Here is a 21,645-nt window from a genome sequence, read left to right as displayed (position 1 = left end):
ACTTTACCAGGGGCTGGGGTGGGACCGGGGTATGGAAGTATGAAAGTGTGGGGGGCAACTGTGCCCACGCCAGAGGCGCAACTAGAGCCGAATTTGGCGGGGGGGGGGGGGGGGGGGGGCTGAACCTTTAATCAGTGGGCAGAGTGGAACTGCAGGGGCTCTTAGAAGGGGGTGAAACAACTGCAAGGCCTAATTAACATTCAAATGGTCTTTTAAAGACCTGTGAAACGTTCGGGTGCGGCTCTCTGTGTGCCCGGGATCTGTCTCATCCTGGGCTGCCACACACGAGGGGGGGGGGGCTGAAGCCCGGTGAGTTCAATGGGTGTTGCGCGCCTGGCCCACGCTATAAAACGTCTCTTATTTTCTGAGCTTATTTCATTTTCCGTGCCTCAAACTCAGTTTTTTTGGTTGACACCTGCCGGTCACACACTCCAGCCCTCTTTATTTCCAGATCCGTGGCCTGGGATCACTGGCGGTCTGTGGGAGCTGTGGTTGGCATGCTGGTGATTACTTTCAGTGATTCAGACCGCAAGGAAAATAGCCGCACACACCTGGGAACATGCGATGCAAATGAACCCGGGCTTGACTCCTGCTCACCGCGCTCGACCAGCCCTTCATTCTTACTGATTAAAAGTGGCCGCCCAGCATAGTTTCTAGTGGAAAAACGGGTTTGGTGGCCCCGAGATAAAATAGCATTGTGTCGCCAGCCAAGGCTCACTTGCAGAATGTCAAGCGTTGGAAAGCATCTGCCAGAGGTAAGTCACGAGCGTCTCCAGGCAGCCTTTATTATTATTACTGTTTTTTTTCGCAAACCATATCTGCGTGTTGTTGCTAAAATCGGGCCCAGGCATGCCCTCTTGCTGGTTTCCCAGATGGAGACGTTTCTTATTGTTCGTTTTTTGTCACATTTGTGTCTTTTTTTCCGCTGCAGCGCTCTATCCGTGTGTGTCTACATTTGCACTATGCGCCTGCTGCCTTAGTGCACTTTAGGATCGGGACAAACACACGCACTTGTTCCTGCGTTTGATTGCACTTGGCCTGTTACACTTTATTCCTATGTGAAGTTGTGTCTGGCGTGTGGGTTTTTTTGGCATACAATTAATTGCTATTGAGGAAATTCCTCTTGATTCCAGCTGGTTCTCACAACTAGTTTTCAGTTCCTGATGGCGATTTTCGGTTCCATTTAGTATTTCATTTTATTCCTTGTAACCCCTCTCGTCTTTTTCTTGCTCGACGTGAATTATCCAAAATCATCTGTCGCGTAGAACAGGTTGTTATTGGTCAGTTGCGAAGGCCACCTGGTCTATCTCAGTGAGGTTTATTTCTGAAGTTCTTTTCCATTAAAAAGCAGTAAAGAAACTCGATTCACGGGACACACGGTTCACACCCTGAATTATTCTAAAGACAAAAATGAGCATGTCAAATCTGTTTCCATGTATGGTATAGTAGTGAATCCACTAGATGGGAGACTGGGGGTGCCACACATGGTGGCGGAAGGCACAGAAGCAAAGAGTTTTTTGGTGTTTTTCTGTGTACTTTTTTTGGGGGGGTGACATTGAACACTTTTTAAAACGTAGTCCTTTTTTTCTCAAAATTATATATATTCAGTTTTATTTTATTTGAATGGTTAGCTACTAATGACCATAGTTGACTCACATTTTTGTTACTTATCATTACATTACATGTAATAGTGAATTAACTTGTACACTTTGATTGTTGCACTGTAAAGCACACTACTGCTTATTATGCAGGGACACTGTGCAGCATATGGTGATGCACTCGTATGCAGTCCTACATACTGTGCTAAAGAGATTTTAAAAAATGCAAATGAGATATTCCCATTCGCCACGTCAGGCACCAGCGAGAAGCAGCCACACCCCTCACGTGTAATTGTTACACGCCCGACTGCTAGCTCTCTTTCAGTATACGGAGGGCCACTGGAATTATGCGATTCTGCGCCGCTGCTTTCCCACATAATTATGCATTTGCTGCATTTTCCACATAATGCATCATCTGCTGCAAATTCTGCAGATTTTAACAAAAAAAATGTTTTTCGAGCTCAAACAGATAAAAAGTAACTAAAAACGTGGCCCCATTTGTTCGCACACAGTTTAAGACCCTTTGCAAACCTTAGCCTGTCATCTTCAGTTGCTTAGTTCTGTAGTTGGTTAGTAAACTGGTACTAATGAGGCGAAATATTTGACCTGACAGTATTACCATGTGTAAAAATGACAAAATATCGAAATGAATACTATCAAAAAATGTGCTGCATATTTTGGCTTTTTTTGCTGCATAATTTAGTCAAACTTGGAGAATAATTTGGTGCTCCCCTGTCACATAAATCCAGTGGCCCGAGTATATAGAAAGTGGACCCTTTTGTTCCAGGTTTTATGAGTTTGTCAATTCTCCTCCTTATGTTAAACACCAAGCACAGCTCTTGTGGGATGCACACTCTGCCCATCAGATTAGGGCGAGTCTCTCCCTGTTATGAGATATCTTGTGTGCAAAATGTACTTGAGGTTAATCAAGGGAACAGGGATCTCAGATTTCCTATGATGACAGACTGTGTAGCACATGCAGTCCAAGCTTTTCTTATGGATTATGGTATATGTAGTCTGCGTTTGTATTTTGAAATATAAACTACAATTACCTGGGTGCAAAGAAAAAGTCAGGACAGGGTCAAGAGCTCGCCCCTGACATGAGAGAAGTTGGAATCTCTGAAGATAGCACTGCCTAGTCTCCCTGGAATTAGGGTGACCACCTCAACTCCATGTCATTACGGACACTACTTCCAGTCCTGGACTTGTAACTCGCAAATCACTGCTATCAGGTGTGTTAGTCTAGATAAAACAATAAAAACAAACCAAGACGGCACCATCCTCAGTGCACTATAATGTCACATCAAAGCCGAGGAATGGAACCTGCGTCTAATGACATGGATTTAGGTCACCGCCCTATCTGCGTGTGAACCTCCACTGCTGCATTCATGAAATGCATGTGATTGTAGCTGCAATTGATGCCCAGCAGCCGCGTTCCCCTGGTCCATACCTGATGAGGTTCTCCAGTCCAGGCTTTTTCTTTGAATTCCATTGCCAGCCCTTGGCAGACAAGCATGGTCGCTCTCATTGTCATGTCCATAGCACACGGGTGCCGCTAACTACCACGACCTTGGAGGCATTCAGTGCATGTATGTAGAGAAGAGATGGGTGTGGCTCGGCTACAAAGAATGCAGAGGGTGCAGTGGCACCAGAGCCAGAGGTGTGAGGGGCTCTCTGCACCCCTGTTTTGGCTTTACTTTACTACTCAGTGGTCATTAGGACCCATGACACCCATGCCAGTGGCAACAGAGAGCGTTGTAGGGTGAACTGAAGAGGCGCACCATTCCCATTGCAGATGGTACTTAGGACCATAAGATGAATGTGCATGTAAAGGAAAGTGTGAAGAATGCCCCAAGTATGCCTTAATATCAATTGGAGAGTGCCATGGGGAGGTTGATAGCACTTTGTCGCCGGAGCGCGCATGTGCGCTATGGGTTTGGGTAGAGGGCGTGAAGAGCACATATCATTTTATTTTTTTGCCTGCTTTGCACCTATTTCCTGATAAATTTATCATGCATGAATGCCTCTCACCCTCCTTATGCTCCCTTGTCTGCTCCTCAGACCCCTAAATCAGTTGAGGAGCAACAGCCTGTTTTATTGACCTACTCTTTTGTCAAACATGTTTACTTCATGCCCTAGCAGTGGTGTTCTGTTGCTAATTTGTACAGCTCTTAATCAAGAGTATTCCCTTTTCACAGAATAGGGCAGGAAAGAACTTACTTTATGACTGGAATTGAAAAGCATTTCATAGGGCAGGCCAAAATACAGCCTTTGTGCAAGGCTCCCAAAATATTGCTGTGAGTAGGTGTAAGTAACACCTGTTGTACTCTTACCCACACGAGCATTGGTGTAAAACTATTGGGCCTGTTGATGAAGTCATCTTGGAGTATTTAAAGTAGGACTTTAGTACATACATTTGGCTACAAAACATCTACATTGGTCTATGCCCTCCTTGCACATTCACTAGCAGGGAGCTGAATGTTTCAGGGGACGATTCACAGAGGAATTTAACAGTATGTAAAATAAAAAAAATAAAAAATAAAAAAGTATGTAAAATAATGCTTTTGTAGTACTACTTCCCGTCCTCCTGAATGCTTTTGTGAATTGACCCCCAAAAAAGGAATCTTTAAGCTGAGAGAGTGATATGCAAAGGAGAGACATTAACACATTAGGTTTCAACACTTTCTAGAATGTGAGTAGGTCATTAGTAAACCTTGAGTAAGTATTATGTTTCCCAAAAGTGTGTCATAGGTTCTCAAGGCCAAGAAGAGAAGATCTCTCTTTGCCTTCTTGGCCTTTAGTAGTTCTAAAATGTGTCAGGATTCGCTTCTAGTGATTCCAAAGCTACCTCTGGTAGCACCTGCATCTGTATTTTTTGAACTGGGTAAGCTCCATTGAAGTCAATTTCAAGCCAATGGAGATTGATCCACGTGGGTGGGATATGGTCTGATTGTTTTGGCCCTTGTTACAAGACTTCCATAAGGTACTTTGTTTTTGACCAACTTTATTAATAAAAGAGCTCTGTTTGATGATAGATGTAATTAAATAGGCATCAGGTTTATAGCAGTTACTGCAGAGCCACAGATGCTTTTGCGAACTAGGTTCCATCTTTTGAATTGTATTTCTATCACATGGAACAGTAATTGCAGCTGTTTTTAAGTTGTAGTGACTTGCCATGCAACCTGATCGTTGAATTGTGTGTGAGCAGCGAATCGGGTTTTTTTGTGGACTCTTGTTTGGATTTGCAGTAATACTGGGGTCACTGGGACACTGTCCAAACATTCCTGGGCATTCATTTTGCAAATTAGTGCATTCCAGGAGTTGCATCCTTGATCTGGTTCAGTTCAACCAATTGAACTAATAGACTGGGGCACAATGTTTGATGAAGGAAATTGGCTAGAAAGTTGTGTTCCATAACACAATGTGATCCAAGGTCACTCTTGAAAGCACATGTGTTTTTGTCACAAGTTAATCCATTTGTAAAAGCCTGAATCTCCTGGACATCCTCAATTGTTGCCTGATGGTCTCAGTGATTTCTTGACATATGTCTTTCCACCGTTACATGGGGTCAACGATACACCCCAGGGATGTCACCATGTTTTAATTTTTCATGCTGGTGGATGCCACAGGATCTCTTTATAGTTGCATCTAAAATGTCAAAGCCGACTTTGACTATTCCAGCATGAACTCTGTCTAACAATGAATCACACTCAACCAATTGACTGCCAGATACTGTATAATCAGCTGAAGTAAGTTAATTATGCACGCGCCCTTCTTCCAGATGCCTGATAGTTGAATGTTTACTTGGGTGTTATCTGCATAGGTAGGAAATCTTCTGCTTGTGATCAATAAAATACTGAGCAATAGAGTCATACGTAAATTAAACAGCTGGCACAAGATTGAGAAACATGATTACTCTTTCTTCATATTTGAAGTGGAGATACTCTAACCACTGTGGCGGATTGATAGACGTTTGTTAAATACGCGTTCATCTCCATTTATCATATCACACAGAGTATTATGCATTTCTCGTGATCATCCTTTAAGGATGTCGGAAATTAAATTGCTGCTGCATAGAGATTCTGTTAGTAATGTTCTAATTTTCAAGTTGAACGACATGTCTCCTTCATTTTGCAATTAATATTTAATGCCTGGGTAGTCACAGAGTTTTAGTTGAGTAGTTACCCTCCTCAGGACAACTCTATGAACAGAGCCCACTGTCCAGAAACCTCTGCCAATAAAGAGGCAGATCTCTGAAGAAGTAAAGGCTTCTAATTTACTGTCTTCATTCTTGTGAAAGGTGTACCGCCATTTGTGGGCACGTAACTCAGGATCTCCACTATTGGTTCAAATCATCTTTCAATGATAGACTAAGGCCCTTCTTACAAGTTGCTTGGTAAAATATATCACACCTGATAAAATCCAACTCCAATGAGTCGGAATTTATAGGGTGCAATAAATACCACCCAAATTCTGATTTTTTTTGGGAATAATACACAGATTTTGGCTCTTCAAGCAACAATCCCTGAATTGTCTAGGCAATACATTTTAGGCTTTAAGAAATGCATTATCATGTAACTCAGGGCTCTGATTCATCTGTCCGTTGTCATTGTTTCTTTGTAGTCCAGGTTTCAAAGAAAGTAGCTCAATGGATCTAATCTAATGGTGTATTGCTCAAACTAAGTCCAACAGACTTATTGCCGAATAGTGGTCTGGGTGACAGAAGCCACCATTTGTAGACATCTAACTCAGGATCAACACTATCGGTTTAAATAGTCTTTCAAGGATAGGCTCATGTACCGATTGCGAGTGGCTTGGTCATTTTTGTGATATTTATCTCACCTGATAAAATTCAAATCCGCTGTATTGGAATTTATAGGGTGCAATGATCCCATCAAGCACCAAAATTCACATATTCCAGTAAATACAGGACATTTTTCATCTGATAAACTTTGGCAGGTTTGACCTGCTGTTATTTATCGCAAAACTCATAATTTCAATATGTGCAGTAACATCAGTTACTACACATATTTGAATTAACCAGGTGGCTCATATTGAGACCCTTGGCAAAAACTTTGCATACAGGTCTACCAAAGTGCTTCCTCAAGATATATAAAAGAGCTCAATGGAGTGGCCTATGGGCCAAAGCCTCCTACCTCCAATGGTTGTACGTGGGGGTTAGGAGATACATTTCATGGGACCAAGAGACTTCATCTGTTTTTAGGCCTGTTCGCTGGAAAAGGGGGTGCAGGGAAACAATATGGTACCTTGATGTTTGCATGCTAGTGTATCTCAGTAAGGAATGTTCAGAGTCTAGAGTTTCGGTGTTGAGTGAATTCTAAGGGATAAAAACAGACAATGGATAGGATAGCACCCAATTGCAGCAGAAGCACCATAGCTAGGTTTGAGGGTGAAGTCAAAACTTAAATTGTGTTCACTATGAAAACATAAGTAATTGAAAAATAGTTGCAGTGGTTCTAATTTAATTGCAAAACCAAAGGGGATGATAGCCGGAGTGTTGAACATAGCAAGCACTCAACTGATATGGGTTTAATCCATCATCATTCTTTAGCTTACTCCGCCAACCCCAGTTCAGACATGGCCATATGGAAATCAGTCTGACCCTGTGCCTCATTGGAACAGTCCAGCCGAACTGCCAAGCCATGTCTTCCCTGGACCGGAAACAAGCATCCTGGGACCGGTTTCTGGCTAATCAGCCGTCATCAGCCAGGCTAGCTTTAATCCAGTGGCAAAGTGAGCATGGGACCCACGTCTGGGCATACCCTGCCAACTTAGGGTGAACAAAGCAAAACCAAAGGGGGTGATGGACGGAGTGTTGAACATAGCAAGCACTCACCCTTAGTCAACTGATCTGGGTTTAATCCATCATCATTCTTTAGCTCACTTCGCCACCCCAGTTCAGACATGGCCATATGCAAATTAGTCTGACCCTGTGACTCATGGGAAATGTCCAGCCCGAACCTCTAAGCCATGTCTTCACTGGACTGGAAACAAGCATCCTGGGACTGGTTTCTGGCTAATCAGCCGTCATCAGCCAGGCTAGCTTGAATCCATCGGCAAAGTGAGCAAGGGAGACACGTCTGGGCATACCCTGCAAACTTAGGGCAAACAAAGCAAAACCAAAGGGGATGATGGATGGAGTTTTGAACATTGCAAGCACTCACCCCAGTCAACTGATCTGGGTTTAATCCATCATCCAATGTTCAGAGTCTAGAGTTTCCTTTTTGATGAAGTCAAAACTTAAATTGTGTTCACTATGAAAACATAAGTAATTGAAAAATAGTTGCAGTGGTTCTAATTTAATTGTTCCTAGACCCAAAATAATAAGAATCCTAATAGTTTCCAGTCCAAATGGAATATTACTGGAGTTCTTATTGTTGCTGAACAAAAGAGATATTGGTACCCAACAAAGTCAGCCAGGGTTATTGTGACCTTTGAAAGCCACACTCCCTGTCAAGCAGTAAATCCTGAGCCTAGGAGCAGACAAAACACCAGTGAAAAGAGGAACTGGCTGGCAGTGCAATACAAGCTTACCCACATGAACAATGCTTTGGTATCTCTGGCTCTTCCTCATCTCTATTATGAGACATGTGACACACAATGTTTCTGGTTCTATTGCAGATCCAGATGGATCCTCAGCAGCCTTTTTCCATGTTAGGATATTCTTCTATACAGTGTTAGTCACCTAACTGTGGCTCTGTAACTCACGGTCTGCTTTCTATCTGTCAGGGCTGGTCCTCTCCACATAGGCAATCCAACCCAAATGCAGCACCTTCAACCTTCTCCTCTAGCTTAGACCGAGTCTTGATGGAAGCAGGAATGCAGCGTGCTGCTTCTAATAATTTCATCTCCCTCAGTTTATGTGCTGGTGAGACGTTTTGGGCCTAATCAAAAGGTGTGCCAGCTTTGAATTTCAACTCGCCACATAAGTTGGAAAAGGAGCACTTTTTTGGCTACTCGCTTTGCTTCCTAGACTGGAGGTGATGGTAGTAAGTGTATGCAACAATGTGTCTTGTGAATACGTTAGCCAGACATCCCAGCTGGTATTAAGATGTTGCTGGGCAGGCCCAGTGTCTGATCTTTTGAGGTAGGTGTGCAACAAAACCGAAAGGGTCTTAACTTTAATAAACGGAACCTCCATCTTAGGTAAACAGTCATTAGTTCGTAGTCATTACTTCGTGTTGTAATGGTATGCCTTGTATTTGTACGCGTTGTAACGACTCATATTCTCCATATTACTGTATATGCACTGTGTCCCTGGGGGGCCACCATTTAAACAGCACAAGATCTCTGCAAAACACACATTAGCCAGCCAAAAAGTGGAAGTGGAAGAACCCTGGACACGTAGGGTAAATACTTGATTTAAACATAATGATCAATAGACAGCTTTGACAGTAAAAAATCTCCAGACCAGAAATCGGCTCCAACAATATTTTTATCCATATTCTGGCCAGGGAGAAAAATGTCATCCGCTACAAAGGGTAGCTACTATAGGTACCTTCCTAGTCCATCAGGGCACACTTTCCTGTTGATGCATCAAAACAACAATGTGAAAGACCTACAGGGAACATGCAAATGTTGAGACCACTGAGTTAACATGCAGGGTCAACTTGAAAAGTCAGAAAGAAACCTGATGGCCCAGCTTTCTGCACAGTTTGAGGACTCTCAACACAACAGTATCTGGACCATTTACCCATGGAACAGCTATGTGACTGAACCGTGGGTTCTGAAGCCCCAGGGAAGCATTTTACAATGCAGTATAGAAAACCTGGTAAAACAACATTGTATGCAGATGAAGAATGGCTACATTTCTGCATACCTTCCAGCATTAGATGTAATCCAGTCCCTGTTATACGCTGAATGCCAGAATATCCTGACACTCACAGTCAATTTTAGTTCAGGAGCCAACCAAATCTCTATCATTATATGGGACACGAACAAAAGGTCTACCCGAGCACAGTCACAATTAATGTTTTATGGTCCAAAATATTTAAGACAGTGTTTACATGTTGTTCCAAGTTTAGAATCTTTATTCAGGTCTCCAGTATTCACAAATCAATAAGATCATTATTCCAAGACACAGCTTGATGCAATGGTTTGATCACAGAAAACAGCCAATACGTGTTTCATCATGTACTGTAGCACACAAGAGACTTCATCAGGGCTGCGAACCCAAAGAAAAAACAAACATTTACATGATGGATCTATACTAAAGAAGAAAATTCCAACACCCGTGGGTGAACCTAGAAAAGTGTCTGTCACCAAGATTTTTGCTGAAAGCATGATCAAAGAAATGTATATGTAGAAGAAGAACAATCACCACACCGAATTCATAGTGAATCCAAAGAAAAAGAGTTTCAGAAGGAGGAGTCAAAAACTATAAAATAATCCGATTCTCCAAACCCATTAACAATCTATGAGACATCACCTGATAGATACACCAGTATAATACACTAGTCAATCTGGATAGATCTCCTTGAAAATGTTTAGGATGCCTGAATATATAAATATAACCCATTATTCATTTCCAAGAGGGGTTATGCCTAAAGTTATTTTTTTAAATTTATTTTTAAATAATGCCAAACATGACAAATCACCTTCTAACTTGCTGGGGACATCCTTGCAAGTGAGGGGAGTACCGACGTTTGTGAGACTAATATGGAACACACCTACTGGCATTTTAGTGAGCAGAATTTGCATTTTGAGACGTGTGCGTGCTTGCTGCTTTGTCATGTTTAACACAATCATTTATGCATATTATATTTAAATTACTACATATTTTCTATTAGTATTAAAAGGAAGGCTGTCTTTTTGAGTTCCGCATGACTGACATTTAGCATGGAAAAAACAATTCCCAAACATGGCTGACACATCCTTGAGTTCCACGATTAGTAGGTCAGATGTTTTTAAGGGTGACTAAGGGTAAAGACATGCAAATTATTTCCTATTTTAGGTTATTTTAAATCCCTGCATCTTATTTTAGTGGGGGTGAATTTTGACCTATTTTTCTTTGTGTAACATAATACCACGCCTACTATTTTAACCATTGTGAAGCTGCTCCTAACACAATTGGGCAGACACAGTGGAATATCACATATAAAGTCTTTTGATTGCAAAAGAGTAATGCAAATAAAGTCCCCATTTTATAAATGTATAGGTTACTGGTTAGGATATTGTCTACAAAGCTTTTTTTGATCAGCTTCCAGACTACACCATACAAGTGATCTTTTATATGATATGTGTACCGAGATTTCAATATTTCAATGCTCTTCGATAACAATGTGTCGATTGTCTCGAATTGATACTCGTGAACACTGATCAACAAACTGGTAGGTTGTAGTCTGGGTGGAGAGTTTCTCTCTTTTTGTATTGCACTAAAAACCAATAAAACATTTTGGGGAAAAGTGACTGTTTTGATTGTTATACTAACATGTGGACTTTCAGTCTGGACTAGAAGGCACACTTAAAAATACATGGAAGTAATACTACTTTCCCCTACTGCTTTGACTGGCTGTGTGCTGGGCCTTGACGACACATGTACACACGGAGAGGCCTACAGGTACCATTTTAGTAAATCATAGGAACATTGGTATAAGATCTCTTTAATATCTCTCTGATGTTAGTTCTGATTAACATGAAAATTAAAAGATATATGAAATTATAGATGAACCTCCTTGAATTTGTCTTGGTTAGATTAGTCTTCTATATCAGTGGTTCTTAACATGTAGTCCACCAACCCTTAGGGGTCTGCACTGCTTACTCAGGGGGTCTGCAACTGTTTACAAAATGAAATAATATTATCAGATTATCAAAATATATAAACATAGGGGGCGTGGCTTAGCGGGCGTTGATGGCGGACGTGGCTTTGTAGAGCTGCCGCCCGCCCAACGACTATCCGACAGATTATCCTGGCCCCCGGACCCGAAAAGTGCACTGCCTGTGGGACGATTGTGGCGGACAGTGCTGGGGGCCATCCGACGCTGAGAGCGACGCTCCGGGACCTTCCAGGGCAGCGGAATCGGCCGAAGCAGCGAGCGGCCTAGTCCCGATCGGAGAAGCCGGGACCTCGATTTTGGCGCACCCGGCCCGGAGGTCTCGCCCAGAGGCCGGCGGCGCCATCCCTCTGACCAGGACTGTCACTGCCTGGTGTCAGCGACACATCGAGGGGTCCCCTGCCAAACACGACAACATCAGCGGCAGGGACTGGTGCCCGGAGAAATCCGAGGAGGAGCTGCGGCCTACCTGACATTGGCGAAGCCGGGGCCTCGAGTTTGGTGGTCCCTGCCTGGCGCCACCAGCACCAGTCCTCGAGACGGGAGCGCAGGAGCAGCGAGGCCCGGGGGCAGAGGGGTCGGTCGGGCACCTTGGCCGGACTGCTGGAACCCCCATTGCTGTGCTCGTCGGGGCAGGGGACTGTAGACCTGTGGGACGAACCGGAGGGGCTTGTGTCTGCACCGGGAGAGGTGTGCCTGCGGACCCGGTGTGGACCTGGAACCGACCCTGCGGAGGGGATCGACAAACCGTGAGTGTCTCCCCCCCTGGTGAACCCCCCCTCCCATCGCACTGCAGGGATTGCTGAGGGGCGGAAGGGACCAGTGGGACTGTCCTGGACTTGAATTGGGGCCCTGGGCGGGCTGCCGTGCCGGGCGGCGGCCTAGGATACCCCCGGACTGTTGTGGGGGATTGCGGGGTGCACCAGTGCAGGCTGTGGCGGCGAACTCCTGGGGAGGGGTGCCTCTGGCGGCTCTCACATACATTGGGCTTAACCTGCAGGGGTCTGCGGTGACTCGCGGAGGGGCCTCGTCCCCCCACCTGGAATAGACGGCGGCGGTGTGCAGGAGGAGTGTGTCGCCTGTAGGGGTGCCTGGACAGTGAACCACCCTTGGCAGCTGTAGGAGGTGTGGATTGCCCCGCCGAAAGGATCCGCTACCGCTTCAAGGGCAGTGTTACCGGAGCAAGACTTGGCCATGACCAGAGCAGGGGCCCATCGACAGATTCACCGAACCACATGGCGGCCCGGAGCACAGGGCGGTCAGGGGTCGGGGCCGGATAACGCGGCGCTAATGGCGGCGATAACCCAATCCAGGGACATGCTGGACGCCAAAATTGGGGCTGTTGGGGCGGATGTGACCCTCCTGAGACAGGACCTACGCAACGCAGTGGCGCGAATTACAGAGGCCGAGTCCAGGATCTCAGGTGTGGGAGATGATGTCGGGACCCTGAAGAAGAAAATGGCGGCGATGGAGAATATTCAGAAGGGTCTGGCACTTCGGGTGGAGGATGCCGAAGGACGGGCGTGCAGGAACAACCTTCGCTTTGTCGGTTTTCCGGAGGGCTGTGAAAAGGGCAGCATGGAACGCTTCCTTTCCCAATGGCTGGAGAGCTGGCTCCCCCCGGATACCTTGTCCCGCTGCTTTGTGATTGAACGCGCGCACCGGGCCCTGACGCAGAAGCCGCCGGCGGGTGAACGGCCCAGGCCGGTGATCGCCAGACTCCTGAACTTCCATGACAGAGACACTATATTGCGGGAGGCGAGGGCCAAGGATTCTCTTTTATTTGAAAATCACAAGATCATGATCTTCCCCGACTACACTAAGATGGTGCAACAACAGAGGCACTCCTTCCTGGCCGCCAAGGCGAAGCTTCGTGGCCTGAAGATTCAGTATTCTTTGCTCTATCCAGCCTGCCTGCGAGTAGTCTTTCACTCCTAGACTCACTTTTTCGATACGCCAGAGGACGTATTCAAGTGGACGGATGAGACGGTGAGAGTCAGGCCCCATGCCCAACCGGGCCTTGATCCGGGACACACGAGTGATTCATCGCAAACCCAGAGTGACCAGAACGTCCGAAGCAAAAGGAATAGAAAATCCAGATCCCGGAGGCGCAATGTCTCTGGCACTGAACCTCGGACTACAGCACCCACTGATTCGGACCACTCGGGAGACGGTAGCTGAGGGGCGATGGGTGGTCCTGTCCGCCTACGGATACCAGCTGCCCCAGCTGCGGGGAGTGGTCCACCTGTGCTTTGCTCTACGGACAACTGCACGCTGAGTAAAACTGACACATTTGGTTGGGTCTCCCAACAATTGCTGGGACTATTAGAAGGGTTCGGGGTGCTCCGATATAGGGGCTACCTGCCTCCTGCATGGTTGGGTGGTGTTAGGGGGAAGGGGGGAAGGGGGGAGTTCTCAGATTAGTGTGTGTTTGGGATCCATTGGTATGGTAGGCTTTGGGCGCTCTGTTTTGGGCCCGAGGCCGCCCATGCCGCGACAGGTACTTCAGTGTTCTATGAGGTATTGGGGGGGGGAGGTAGGCAGTTGGGGGGTTTGGTTGGGGGTCAGGTTGGGACGGGGGTTGAGGATGGCGGGGGGGCTGGGGTGACTGAGTGGGAGGAGTGGTGGGGGTGGGGGAGGAGGGTAGTAGGGGGGTAGATGTGTTTGAAACAGTGTCTGCGCTATTTTGGCGATTGTATTTGATGTGTGTGTGGCTCCGAGAGCCCAGGCTTCTGCATTTTCTCCCCATTGACAATGGTTGATGCCCAGAGGTCAGGCCTCCCACAGGCGATGTTACGGGTAGTGAGTTGGAATGTCCGGGGGATGCTTGATAAAATAAAGCGAGGGGCGGTGCTACGGCTGGGGAAAAGAGAGGGGGCGGACGTTCTTCTCCTACAGGAGACGCACCTCCAGGGTACTAAGACCCTCAGCTTGCAGAGATATGGCTATCAGCAGGTGTTTCATGCGGGCTTTGTGAGGGGGTCCCGGGGGTGGCGGTCCTGATACACCGTAGGCTCTCTTATGTACATGAGACACAATGGATCGATGCCCATGGCAGGTATGTGTTTGTTAAAGGTATGGTTGGAGATGAGCCGATGGTCTTTGGTAGTGTGTATGCTCCGCCCCCGCTGCAAGATGCGCTTATTGAAAAGCTGTTCGAGGTGTGGGCCGATGTCCCGGATGTGCTGGCGATCATGGGTGGCGACTGGAATGATGTGATGGATGGACGGATGGATCGCTTTAGGCCCGGTAGGGAACTCCAGGCTGCTGCACCGACGAAGCTCCATGGCCTAGCGCAGGGCATGGGTTGGATTGACTCCTGGCGCTACCAACACGCTTTGAGCCGCGAATATTCCTATGTGTCGGCAGTACACAAGTCTTTCTCCAGATTGGATTACTTGTTCGTGCCGCTCTCCTGGCTGGCGAGGGTCGCCTCCACGGCCGTGCTCCCTCGTGGTATCTCGGACCACTCCCCTGTGTCCCTGGATCTTCTGTTGGACAAGAGGCGACAGCCCTTCCGATGGCGCCAGTCTGCGTGGCACCTGCAATAGGAAGGCTATCGCGCACATCTGTGTGAAGCCATTTCTAATTATTGGGCAGAGAACGACGGTCCAGAGGTGGACGCCGCCACCCAGTGGGAGGCGCTGAAGCCAGTGCTCTGGGGGGTGGACATCGCTTGGTGTGCAGGGGCCCGCAGGACCCGTCAGAGAGAGGTGGAGGAAGCAGCGGGGCGGGTTCAAGACCTGGAGAGAGACTGCACTATGGGGGACACAGATGAGGCTGTGGGGCAGCTCCTGATGGCGCAGCAATTATACTCATCCCTGTTACTCGATGAGGCGCGCCAGCTCTGGCTAGCCACGCAGAGTAGAATTTATCAATGGGGGGATAAATCCAGCACTATGCTCTACAGACTCTGCCAGCATACCTTCCGGGCTCAGACCCTTCCGGGAATTCGAGATGAGCGGGGGAACCAGATATCGGCCCCTGAGGACATAGCGGCCAGTTTCGCACAGTACTATGCGGATCTGTATGCCCCCCGAGAGGTCCTCCCAGCGGAGGACGTTGATAAAGTCTTGGCGGATCTCCCGCAGCGTGCGCTCTCGGATGAGGGCCGGGATACGCTGGAACTCCCCCTGTCCCTGGAGGAACTAGGCACGGCACTTGGGGAATTGAATTCTGGTAAGGCCCCGTGACCTAACGGGTTCCCGTGTGAATTCATGAAAACCTTTCACCTTCAACTGGAGGGGCGCTATAGGTTGGCGCTAGAGGCAGCCAGGGAGTGTGGTCGCCTCCCGGCGGATTGGCGACACGCCGAAATCGTTGTTTTCTGTAAACCCGGGAGACCCCCTGAACATCACTCCTCGTACCGGCCGATTTCCCTTTTAAACTTTGAGGCGAAGATATAGCCAAGGCCCTGGCCAACCGCCTCCTCCCGTATATTGCCGATCTGGTGCACCCTGATCAGGCGGGGTTTATGCCCCATAGGGCAACCAGACACAACATTTGCCGTGCACAGGTGGTGGTGGAGACGGCCCGTGCCGCTGGGATCCCGACGGCGCTCCTTCTGGCCGATATTGATAGGGCGTTCGATTCCCTCAGCTGGGTGTACCTTCGGGCGCTTCTGTCCCGCCTCAATCTTGGGCCTGTTTTTCTCTCCTATCTGAGCCTGCTCTATACGGACCTGACAGCGTCGGTGAGAGTGGCGGGGGCAGCGTCAAAACCCTTTCCCATCGGGCGGGGCACCAGGCAGGGTTGCCCTCCTTCACCCTATTTATTGGCCCTGGCCATGGAACCCCTGGCGGTGTGGGTGCGGATGGACGCGCAGCTATGGGGGCTAGAGTGGGAGATGGGCCCGTCCGATCGTATTGCATTGTATGCCGATGACGTCCTCTTCTTCCTCACGGCCCTCAATAGGTCCGGGCCCAGAGTTCTAGACATAATGCGAATTTTCAGGGAAGTTTCGGGCTTGCATCTGAACGTGCAAAAGTCTAAGCTGTGGGTGCTGGGCGATAGTGGTGGACTGGGCGCCTGGGCGTCGACGCTGCAGACGGCGGCAGGCGGACTCAAATACCTGGGCGTCTTTCTCACGGACGCTCCGACCGTGGCATGGGAGCGCAATGTGGTGCCTGTTTGGGATAGAGTACGATCAGACATGCGGATTTGGTCCAGAATGCCACTGAACATCTATGGCCGATCGGCGATCTTTAAAATGGTGGCCCTTCCGCGCCTCCTATACCAACTGCAAAACCACCCATGCCCTATAGCACCGCAGTGGTTTTGTCAGGTGAACGCAGCGCTGAGGCAGTTCCTCTGGGCCGGAGGAGTGGCGAGAGTGGCTCTCCGCACTTGCTTCCTGTCTACATACTGCGGGGGACTGGCCACCTCGGACATTTTATCATACTATCAGGCGGCACACCTGTTGGTGCTTAATGACTGGTGGTACGGGGATCGGAGCGACCCGGCCTACGCCCTAGAGCGATATTTGATGGACCCGGACACGGTACACACCATTCTTTACTCGGCGACTATCAGGAAAAGGCTCCCCATAGTCACTCAGGTGGTCTTCCGAGTGTGGCGAGCAGCTCTGCGCCGCATGGGGTGGTGGAACAGGTTGACGAGGGAGACCCCACTGTGGCAGAACGGACGGCTGCCGGCGCTGGCAGCCCTACGGGGATTCAGGGGCTGGGACGCTATTGGCATCTCTACGCTCGGCCACGTCATGAGGGGCACCACCCTTAAGTCTTTCCAGACCTTGAGTGAGGAATATGCCATGCCCAAGACCCAATTCTTTAGATACCTCCAACTGCGACATGCATTATCCCCCTATCTGGTGGGCTTAGAGTCCCTGCCCGAGTTCAGCCCCCTGGAGGCTAAGGTGTTTATGGGGGAATTGGAGGAAAAGAATATTTCCAATGTATATCAGACCCTGGTCACACATTGCTCCTCCTCCCTGGATAGACTACGCTCCGCGTGGGAGGGGGATGTGGGAGCTCTCGGAGAGGAAGACTGGAGGGAGGCCCTGGAGGCCCCGAGGGGGGCGGCCATAGCGATGCGTCTCCGCTTTATTCAATTTAAATACTTGCATAGGGCCTATTTTACCAGAGAACGGCTGTGGAAAGCAGGTTTGATTGCCTCCCCTGAGTGCTTGAGGTGCGGACGGGAGGTTGGGAGGTTGGGACGTTTGTCCACCATGTGTGGTCGTGTGCAAATCTGGCGAGATACTGGATGGGTGTCTGGGACTGTTTGGCTGAGGTCTTGGGCTGGGACCTTCCCCGATCACCACAGCTCGGCTTGCTGCATGTTATGGAACAGGTGGGGGGTAATATATACAAACGCCACCTACTGGTATTGGGTCTCACTGTGGCTAAGCGAGATATAGCCAGGGCCTGGAAGGACCCCAGGGGCCCCCTATTGGAAGTTTGGAGACGGGGGTTGGACTTTTGCATGGGACTGGAGCGTCCTGTCTTTGAGGCCAGGGGATGCCCTCTGAAACATTTTAAGATATGGAGAAGATGGGCGGATTACAGAGGGCTATGGCTGGAACCACCGATGCCACAGGACACTGGAGAGGATCTTTAATTATTGTACCCTGGGCGGCAGAGAGCGCACACTTTTTGTACCATCTTGCTTCATGCCTTGAGACTAGCAGACACTGTGTAGGGAACGGGGTGGGACCTGGGGGGGGGGTGGTAGGGAGTTGGGGGTTGGGGGGGCGGGTGTATAATTTATTATTGTTTGTACTGACTGCATATCCTCTTTCATGCCTGAGCTCATTAGTCCTGCGTTGACATGCGGGACGGTGTTCCCACTTTGTATTTTGTCGGTACTTCAATAAAATTTTGTTCTGAAAAAAATATATATAAACATAAAAGAGCACCACAAGTACAACAAACAGTAGTATGAGACAATAGGCCTCAATTGAAGCAGTTGTATGCACCAACAAAAAGAGAAGTTGCATTAGGCCCAAAAAGTTCAAAGTGAGATGCTAGAGTCTAGAGTATCGCTGGGTCTTTTCAAAATAGGAGCAAATGTTGAAACACCCCAGCCTTTCTATCAAAATAAAAAACAATGTTCTTTTTTAGTTTGTGCATTAAAGACAATATTTAAATATTTTGTACATCTGTTTGATTTATATTTTGTTCTGTTGTAATGTGTATTTTTTGGAGGTTAACATTTTTATTAATAGCTTATTCAGGGGTCCCCCGCTTCCAATACTAATTCAGGTGGGTCATCAGACATCTAAATGTCAACATAGCTATCCAATATTACGTTTCTTTTAGCCAAAGAATAATATATAAATGTATTTCATTATGCACCAATACACACTGCATATTTTGATTTTACTGAAAAGGGAAGAGTGCAATAGATCTTTTCACTTTATCTTGGGAATTACCCTTGAGGTGAAACTCTGGGCCAGATTTGGAATTTGAAAGTCCAGCCATCCTGACTGCCAGATTTTGAAAAGTCATTCAGACTGGTGGATATTTCAAGCATTGGAAGGAACTGCTGTCAAGGATGTTCCTGCCAATGCATTGTAATTTTGCCGTACAACTCTGTTAAACATGACAGAGCTATACGGCAAAGTAAAAAAAATTCAAAACAAAAATTGGAAAGCAGGACTTTCTTTTTTGAAAAAACAAAACAAAAACTATGCCCTGTCCACCTTGGAAGTTATCTCTCATGGCTAGGGGACATTAAACAGTTTCCATTGCCCCTTCCCACCAGGGTTTTCCAAGAGGTGGCGAGCAGTGAAAACTGACCTGTATGTCCATCCATCTAAATTAGGTAAGCGGACATGCAGATCAACCTCCTTACTCTGTCGGGCTGTCAGAGGGGTGTAACCACAGCAGAGACGGAGTAGTCTCCGCTGTCGTTACACCAAAGGTCCACCCACATTTAAATCTTACGGTGGACCATTATGCTGGCGAAAAAGGTACTCTGGTTACCTGAGTACCCTTTCCGCCAACATATAAATTAGTACTTCTGTTGTAACTGGGACCAAGGTAAGCCGACAGGCTCCAAGCTCATCATAAGGTATACTCCTACTGTTCCTGCACGCTATATGAAGAGTAGACTAAAGATCATCAGACCTATTTCTCCCAAGTGGAGATATCTACCATTTTACTATTCAGGGGAAATACCCTTGCAGGTTTTAGGTGCCGAAGCCCAATTTCTCTAGGTTCAGAGGGTTCACTGTCCTGTAAAGCTTATTGTTAATCTGTTCAGGAGTAAGGGATGTAGTTTAGTTCAGCAACTTCAACTGCAATTAAAGCTTAGAAGTTACCCAGTAGAAATGTGTCTCATTGGGAAATGCCAGATTCCTAAAGCACGGTTTTGTCAGAACCCAGGCTGGATTTAACTTGTTTACTAGGGTAGCAGAAATACCTTCCCAACACAGTGTGGAGCTCCTGATACTTCTTTTCCTGACTGTTGTGGATCCCAAAGTGTCTGGAGAAGCCTGCATAGCCTGGTAGCTGAGAGGCCCAATGAGAACAGAGAGGGAAGAAACTGAAGTCGACATTCTCTGAAGCCTGATTGTCACCGTGCCCTCATTTCCATTGCTCGCTGTGACAGGAATCTGCCTAGAAATCGCTTCCTTATTTGCATGAATCAACGTCTGTAATTACTGCTGATGTACTGCAGAAAGCAAATTCTGAAACCAATCTTTTTAGCAAATAGGCAAAAAAGTACAAATTAGAACCATGGTAAAGACTTAGGGATATAAACTTGTGCCAAGTTATTGCTTTTATGTACCTGGTCCCAGAACTGCCTTTGTTGACTAGTGTGCGGAAATAGAGAACCAATGTAATTATAAGTTAATTTCCACCGGCCAATATGGAGAGAGTCTCTTTAGGTCCCGACTCCAGACAGCTTTAGCTGCTTCTCTTGCCTCTTGTAATCAAAAGGATTCTTAATAGAACTACATGCATATATATATACACATACATAGAGGGGTTTTGTCCATTGGCCTGTTCAGCTGCCATTCACATGTTGCTTCTCCTCACCACAGCATCGTGCATGAGTGACTGGATCCGTCTACTACAACCATTAACTTTTGTGCACTGACACCATTTTCTTTGCACCATAAATAAACACTAAGATATCAAACTGTCTGTAACACAAAGTTGCATAGTCAAAAAGGAGGCAGTTTAGCCTCATATTTAAAGAAACAACAAATCTCACCAAAGCTGAGGATGAATCTTTACAAGGCTGGGAGAACTAATAATGGAACATTCCCATACACATTGCTAGATAAAATTTCTAACCTTTTTACAATATACTCAAACATATGCATTATTGGTGACCTCAACATTTGGTTTGACAAACCCAATATGACACACCCCAGAACCATCCTCACTGGCACACACAACATACAAGAGCTTGTTCCCAATGCCACACGCACTGGTGGACAAACATTAGATATATGTTTTTGCCAACCTAGACCACGTCACATTCAAAACAATGACTTTGGTCACGTGGTCAGATCACTACCTCATTGCCTTCCAACACAAAACACTGAAACTCACTCCAACTAAAATAATCTTGTCCGCAACTACATATCGACCTTGGAAGAAACAAGATTTGGAGGAACTCGAAAACCTCCTTGGTTTCATTCAATTCTGTACAAATTCTCTATGGAAGGCTCCAGAAAGTAATTATTCTCATAATTCTGCTGAAAGCCTGCACGCATAGGAAAAGAAAACTCAATCCTTGGATGAACACAGAATAAAAAAATATCCAAAAACAAATTGCTAAACTTCAACACAACTGGCTCAAAACAATCAACACTTAAGACAAGGTACGCCTACAGAGATACAGCAGAATATACAAGTCTACAATCAAAAGGGCAAAAAAACTACACTATTCTAAAAGAAATCACAACACAAAGTGTGCCAATTAAGAAAACTATAAAATACTCATAGAATTCATTAAGCCAAGATGCACAGAAGCTACTTACTGTATTTCTCATGAGTGGTGTAATAATTTGCCAGTTTATTATAAAACTAAAGCAAATATGTTGATTTTCTGTTTAAACAACAAAAAAACGAACAGCCCAAACCAATTTCCTATGAAACCATCCAGGGAAAGGAAAGCACCTTCAAACTGCGATTATCATCTGAATTTCTGGATCTTGAAGCAAGAAAGCCAGCAGGTTGTCCCTCTGACCCTTGTCCACCTCATATCTTCCACAATATTCTACTATCAACTTCTGTGATTGTCCCAGTCAGAACACTCATCAACAACTCCTTAAC

The 21,645-nt window shown here is 46.7% G+C and overlaps 1 protein-coding gene across 1 annotated transcript in view; it reads left to right on the top strand.

Annotated features, from left to right (window-relative positions):
* Nucleotides 1-710: 710 nt before the first annotated feature.
* LOC147708711 (neuroblast differentiation-associated protein AHNAK-like) overlaps nt 711-21,645 on the top strand; it is a 218,652-nt gene continuing 197,717 nt past the window's right edge. Inside the window, exon 1 of the mRNA XM_086927365.1 lies at nt 711-755. The gene's annotated coding sequence lies outside the window, so the exon portion shown is untranslated. The remainder of the gene's footprint in view (nt 756-21,645) is intronic.

Source organism: Lissotriton vulgaris, chromosome 6 (assembly GCF_964263255.1).
Source record: "Lissotriton vulgaris chromosome 6, aLisVul1.2, whole genome shotgun sequence".
Taxonomy (NCBI): domain Eukaryota; kingdom Metazoa; phylum Chordata; class Amphibia; order Caudata; family Salamandridae; genus Lissotriton; species Lissotriton vulgaris.
This window is presented reverse-complemented; position numbering and strand designations above follow the sequence as displayed.